We start from the raw sequence: 6,220 nt of genomic DNA, 5'->3' as shown, positions 1-6,220 counted from the left end.
AGGGGGAAGGGGGGAGGAGGAGGGGACGGCGCCGGCGAAGCTTGGAGGGGGACCCCGCCGGCGCTGCTTCTTCCTCTGTGACTGTTTCTGCTTCTTTTTCTTCTGCTTGAGCCCCTGCTTCTTCTTCTGTTACTGCTTCTGCTTCTATTTCTGTGACAACTTCAGTTTCTAATTTTGATTTGTTTTTTTATTTTATTGTTGTTGTGTGTTGATTTGGTTGTTGAGTTGAATTTCTGATTGTTTGATTTGTGGAAATGTTATCTTTCTAGGATTGTTGTTGTTGAAGCCCTATTGTTGTTGTTAAAAAAGAAGAACAGAAAAATTCTAAAGAGAGGAGGAAGAAAAAAAAGGAGAAAAGAGGAAGAAGAGGACATTATGGTAAATGTGTATTTTTTTTTACGATAAACGTTATTGAGGATCTAATTACAAAATTTAATTTTGTTTAGGGACTCAATTACAAAATTTTAAAGTGTAGGGACTAATTTGTAATTTCAGTAAAAGTATAGGGACTAACTGTATAATTTAACCTTATATAAGCTCGGCATTACACAATCCGAGTTATCTACATTACATCAATTTACCCTAACATCTCCCAGTGTTACTCTAACAAATGTGTTAAGTATTACACAGGAAAAGGATTGGAGGGACGACTTCATACAATATTTGCAAACAGATAATATACCAGAAGAGGTCGACAATGTCAAAAAGTTCCGAAGACAAGCATCTTCCTTCACAATACTAAACGGAACATTATACAAACGAGGATATACTCGCCCATTACTAAAATGTCTTAACAAGCCAGAAGCCGACATAGCATTAGCCGAGGCACATGAGGGAATCTGCGGAACACACACAGGTGCTCGGAGTTTAACATCAAAAGTCCTCCGTGCTGGCTTCTTCTGGCCGACTTTAAACCACGACAGCCAACACAAGATCCGAACATGTAACAACTGCCAGAAACATGCACCACTAATACACATTCCGGCCGAACAACTGCACCACTCTGACATCAGCTGGCCTTTCAACCAATGGGGTTTAGATATACTCGGTCTGATCCCTACGGCACCGGGTCAGGTAAAATTTCTCGTAGTAGGGATCGATTATTTCTCAAAATGGGTGGAAGCCCAACCTTTGGCAAGAATAACAACCCAACAAATGATTTCTTTCGTTTGGAAAAATATTATTTGCCGTTTTGGAATACCTCACCATATTATCACTGACAATGGCCGCCAGTTCACAGATCAGAAATTTCAGTCTTTTTTGCAGAATCTTAAAGTCAGACAACATTTTGCCTCGATGGAACACCCTCAAACGAATGGACTCGCTGAGGCCGCAAATAAAGTCATCTTACACGCATTGAAGAAAAAGTTAGATGACACTAAAGGCCTTTGGGCCGAGCTAATACCCGAAGTCCTTTGGGGATACAACACAACCCCACAGTCATCAACAAAAGAAACACCATTCAGGCTAGTATACGGCTCTGAAGCTATGATACCATTGGAGATCTTCCAAAACTCCATCAGAACACAGCTCGACAGTCAGGAGGAAGCTTGGAGATCCGAACTCGATATCATCGAAGAAATAAGAGACATCGCCACATTACGGCAACGTGCATCACAGCACACACTAGCTCGCCAATACAAACAAATCAGTAAAAAACAGATCATTTGTAACAGGCGACTTAGTGCTTCGTAGAATGGAAACTTCTCAGAAACCACCATCACATGGGAAGCTCGCAACAAACTGGGACGGTCCGTACCGAATATCAGCAGTACTCGGAAATGGAGCGTATAAAATCGAATCAGTAGATGGTAAAGTCCTACCCAGTACCTGGAATGTTTCTTCCCTAAAAAAGTTCTACAGTTAACAGTCAGGGACAGGCTTGTACTCTTTTTCCTACTACCAAGTTTTTGTCCCAAAGGGTTTTGCTTGGAGAGGTTTTAACGAGGCTAGCCTACCTGCACCTTTGTATTCAAAGGAACACCAATTCACAATATGTCACAAATCAAATATCTCGCTCTATTCAAACTATGTGATTTATCTTTCTTTCATTACTATCTACTATCCATATAGCTCGGACGATAAAATCACTCGTCTAATTAACAAACTGCCAATACTCGGTAGTCATATCAAATAAAAAGGAAAAATTCTCATATTCATTTCCTACCAATCAACAAGCTTTTTCTTAAGTAAAAAACACTACCATTAAACGCAATCCAACCAGTTCCACAATCCACAAAAAACAAAGTTAAACAGCAACACAAATAACTATCCATTACAAAATTATAATAGCAAAATATGCAGCATATATAGAAAATCACAGATTACACATTATCAGCCTCATCTTCCGCATCACCATCATCTTCGATCATCTGGCCATCACTGACGATTTTTCCAGGATCCATCCCGGACAGATCAGCTTCTGGCGCCAAAAACTTCGCCTGTAAGCAAGCCCTTTCAAACCCCTCGACAAAAGAGTCTAGAATTTCATCAGCTTTTTTTCTTCTCCATATCTTTAAATTGAGAAGTAACCTCAATTAGGCGAGATTGTATGCTCGCCAAATCACTTTTCTTTTTCTTCAAGTCCTCCACATCCCGAGCATAACTTTCCTTTGTCTCCTTCAATAACTTCTCAGTATCAGTTAGCCGAGACTGAAACTCGGCAGCAGCATTTTTGCTCTTACTCAACTCTTCCTTCAACAAAGAGACCTCTCCTTTTTCTATAGAAACTTTCTTAAACTTCAACTCTTGGCTACGCCCAAGACTGGCAAGGCGCAAACCAACAACCTAGGCAAAACAATACAAGAAGTTTATACGTTTTCCAAAAACGACGAATACAATAAACAAGGTCGGCCACTACCTGCATATACTGTCTAATCGCCATGTCTCTAACCTCCTTGGCAAGAGAAACATCAGCCGAGGATTGACAGTACTCGTCCACCACAGCCATATAGGGATACTCCTTTCCCCACACCGAAAAGCCCTCACTTTGTTCAGAAATTTCATGAAGTCTTTTATGATTACCCATGAAGGCCTGTATTTCCTCAAGAGGGACCCCTTGTTCCTTTTCACCAGAATCCTCGGACAGTTCAACCAAGTCAGATTTCCTCTTCTTCGCAATCACCTTCCTCCGACCTTGACGAGGCTGAGTAACTTCGCCAGTCGCAGCCACTTTCTCAGCATTAGAAGATGAAACCTCCTTCTCCAAATTTTTATTCTTAAAACGCGTCCTCAGAGACGCAGCTAAAACACTGGGATATTTACCACCTGCAAAACACAGAGCATGTTAGATATCCAAATAAAAGAAATACACACATCAGAAGCAACCTTAAAACTCACCCAAATATTCTAAAATAGCATATTTATCCTCTTCCCACTTTAGAAGCTCATACATCGAAATTAGATCTCTCCGATCAATATTTTCAACCAGGAACTCAATTAAACAAACATTCCCCGGCGAAATAACCTCCGGCCCGAGTATATTTTGAGGTTCCGAGCACCAAAACAATGGAAACTTCTCAGCCAGATTTTTATCTATGAAAAAAGGAAAATCTTTTTTCAGGCCTCTAACTTTGAAATACATCTCTTTAAAATCTTTAAAAGAAGATTTATATAGCTTGAAAATGCCAAATCCAGGGGTGCTATTGAAGTTTATCCAACCACCTTTCCACACCCCATTGGCTTGAAATAAGGAAAAGAACAGGTCAACAGACGGCACCTCTTCCAGAAATTCCATCAGAATTTCAAAAGAACGAAGGAACGCCCACCCATTTGGATGAAGCTGTGATGGAGCACAGTTTAATTGCTTCAAAATCTGACATTCGAACTCTGTAAATGGTAACCTAACTCTCAACTCCTCAAGAACACAGCTATGCATGTAGAAAAATTCAAAACCCCCACCCCGGTGATAAACCCTATCATCAACACTACATGGCAGTAACTCAATCTCAACTCCAGAACTCTGCCTCACTACTTTAGTTACATCCACTTCTTTCACGGCAGCTTCATCACAGAACAACCAAATCCGTGACCTCACATCATCCCCAACCCAGTCATAGAACCAATCTATCTTATCCTTTTTCTCTTTTTCAAACCCCATCAAAACCACTAAAACCAGCATGCAACCAGAAAAAACAAGAGAAGAAGGAAGAAAGAAATCAGAAGCAGAGAGACATAACCATACCTCTCTTGCTCATTCTTCACAAAGAAGCAGAAAACCAAAACGCCAAAATTCCAAGCAGCAGAAGTAATTAATCAAAAGCAAAAAAACGTTCCAAATGATAACACCACTGCCTCAGTCACATCAAACGACGAAAGGCACATTGGAAACCAACAACACTTTAATGCAACCATCACTCATTCTCTCTCCTCAATAAAAAACGGGCACGATTCCCCATGTAACTCAAAATAAAGCTCTTTTAATGAAGTACGTTGAACTGGGGGCTCACTCAATAACCCACTTATCCGAGTTATAACTCATCGCAAAAGCTCAACCTGCTTCATTAAAAAACTCTCCTCAGGCTAAGCTTGGGGGCTGTGATATGGTCGTCATTAAGACGAGTTATAACTCGGCCCCATTACCGTTATTGGCGTGCGCTATAACTCATCATTATCCGTTATTACTCGGATTGGATGAGCCATAATTCGGTGACATCAATACTCCTATCATAACCGACATCCCAAACGGCATAATAAGGTCGGTTACAAAGCCAATGATTTCGAAAACCGACGATTGATTACCGAGAATGCAACGGACGAAGAATTCATCATATAAAGGAAGGTAAAGCATTTCTTTTGGATTAAGTTCAAACAAAATATCATACTGACTTAAGTTTCGGAGTACCTTTGAATAGATACTATCTATCAAACACCATAGCATTCACCTTTTAAATTATTTAAAAAAATCTTAGCCAACTAAACTAGTGATAGTCTATGGAATTGGCGTAGTATAATGGAAAGAAGAAAAGTCTTAGAGAAAGAAAATTTTTGGGAAGTGGACAGAGGTCTATCTATTCGAATTAGGGAGGATTCATGGGTCAAAGACTATGTAGCCATCACTCCTAATCTCTCACAACATATAGAAGAAAGACCAGAGAAGTTTTCAGACTTAATTCTACCTAACAGGTCATGGAATCAACCACTAATTCAATCAATCTTCAGTCCAGAAATTGCTATAACGATTCTCAACACACAGATACATGGAATAGAAGATAGAGTTACCTGGATGAAAGGAAAAGAAGGTAGTTTCACTGTGAACTCGGCATACATGATAAGCTTCCAATTTTTTCACCCACCTTTGGAATACCTGCCAGAACAGTGCCAACACAAAACATTATGGTCTAATTTGTAGAAAATAAATTGTCATCCAAAAATTAAGAACTGCTTTTGGAAGATTATGCATGAGGGACTACCTGTTTTTCAGAAGATCCAATCCCAAATTCAAACAGTGAACCCAATCTGTCGGCGATGCAACCAAGTTGAGGAATCAACCTTTCATTGCTTCTGGGAGTACACAAAATCAAAGGATGTTTGGCAAGCAACAAATTTGTCCACACCAGACCAGCAAGAAAAAATCTAAAAATGGTGGAGGAGACTGAAAAATGAATTAAGAAAAAATGAAGCAACTAAAGAAAGAAGAGAACTCGCAGTAAATATTACCTGACAAATTTGAAAAGTCAGAAATGTTTTCATCTTTGAAGGCCGTCAAATCCCCATTTGAGGTCTTGGCAACAATTCAGAGGGCTATGAAAAAACATCAAAAATATGTATTAAAATATTGGTAGATCTATTCATTTTTTATCCTTACCTCTAGTCTATTTTAGACCATCTATTTACATTAATGAAAATCAAATCCTACCATTAAAAAAAAAAAAACTAGTCATAGTTTATGATATATACCTACTAAATATATCTTTAAATTGTTAGGAGGATCATGACTACCTCCCATTATCTATTGAAAGATACGTCAGAGATTATGGTGTATGTTTATATCATGTTTTTTCATAAACCACTGCAATTTACCATATTGTATGTTGTGTTTTAGATTATGTAAAACTATAGTCTATAGGCTCTCACAATTTATGTATAAATTTTGTAAATTTTAAATTTGCTGTTGGAGTATTCAGTGAATTACATAAAATTGAAATAGAACCTGAAATATAAAATTTTGAAAAATTGTAAATTGATAATATTAGAAGAGATTTAATTTTTAATGACTATT

Source organism: Arachis ipaensis, chromosome B03, assembly GCF_000816755.2.
Source record: "Arachis ipaensis cultivar K30076 chromosome B03, Araip1.1, whole genome shotgun sequence".
NCBI classification, from domain to species: Eukaryota; Viridiplantae; Streptophyta; class Magnoliopsida; order Fabales; family Fabaceae; genus Arachis; species Arachis ipaensis.
This window is presented reverse-complemented; position numbering follows the sequence as displayed.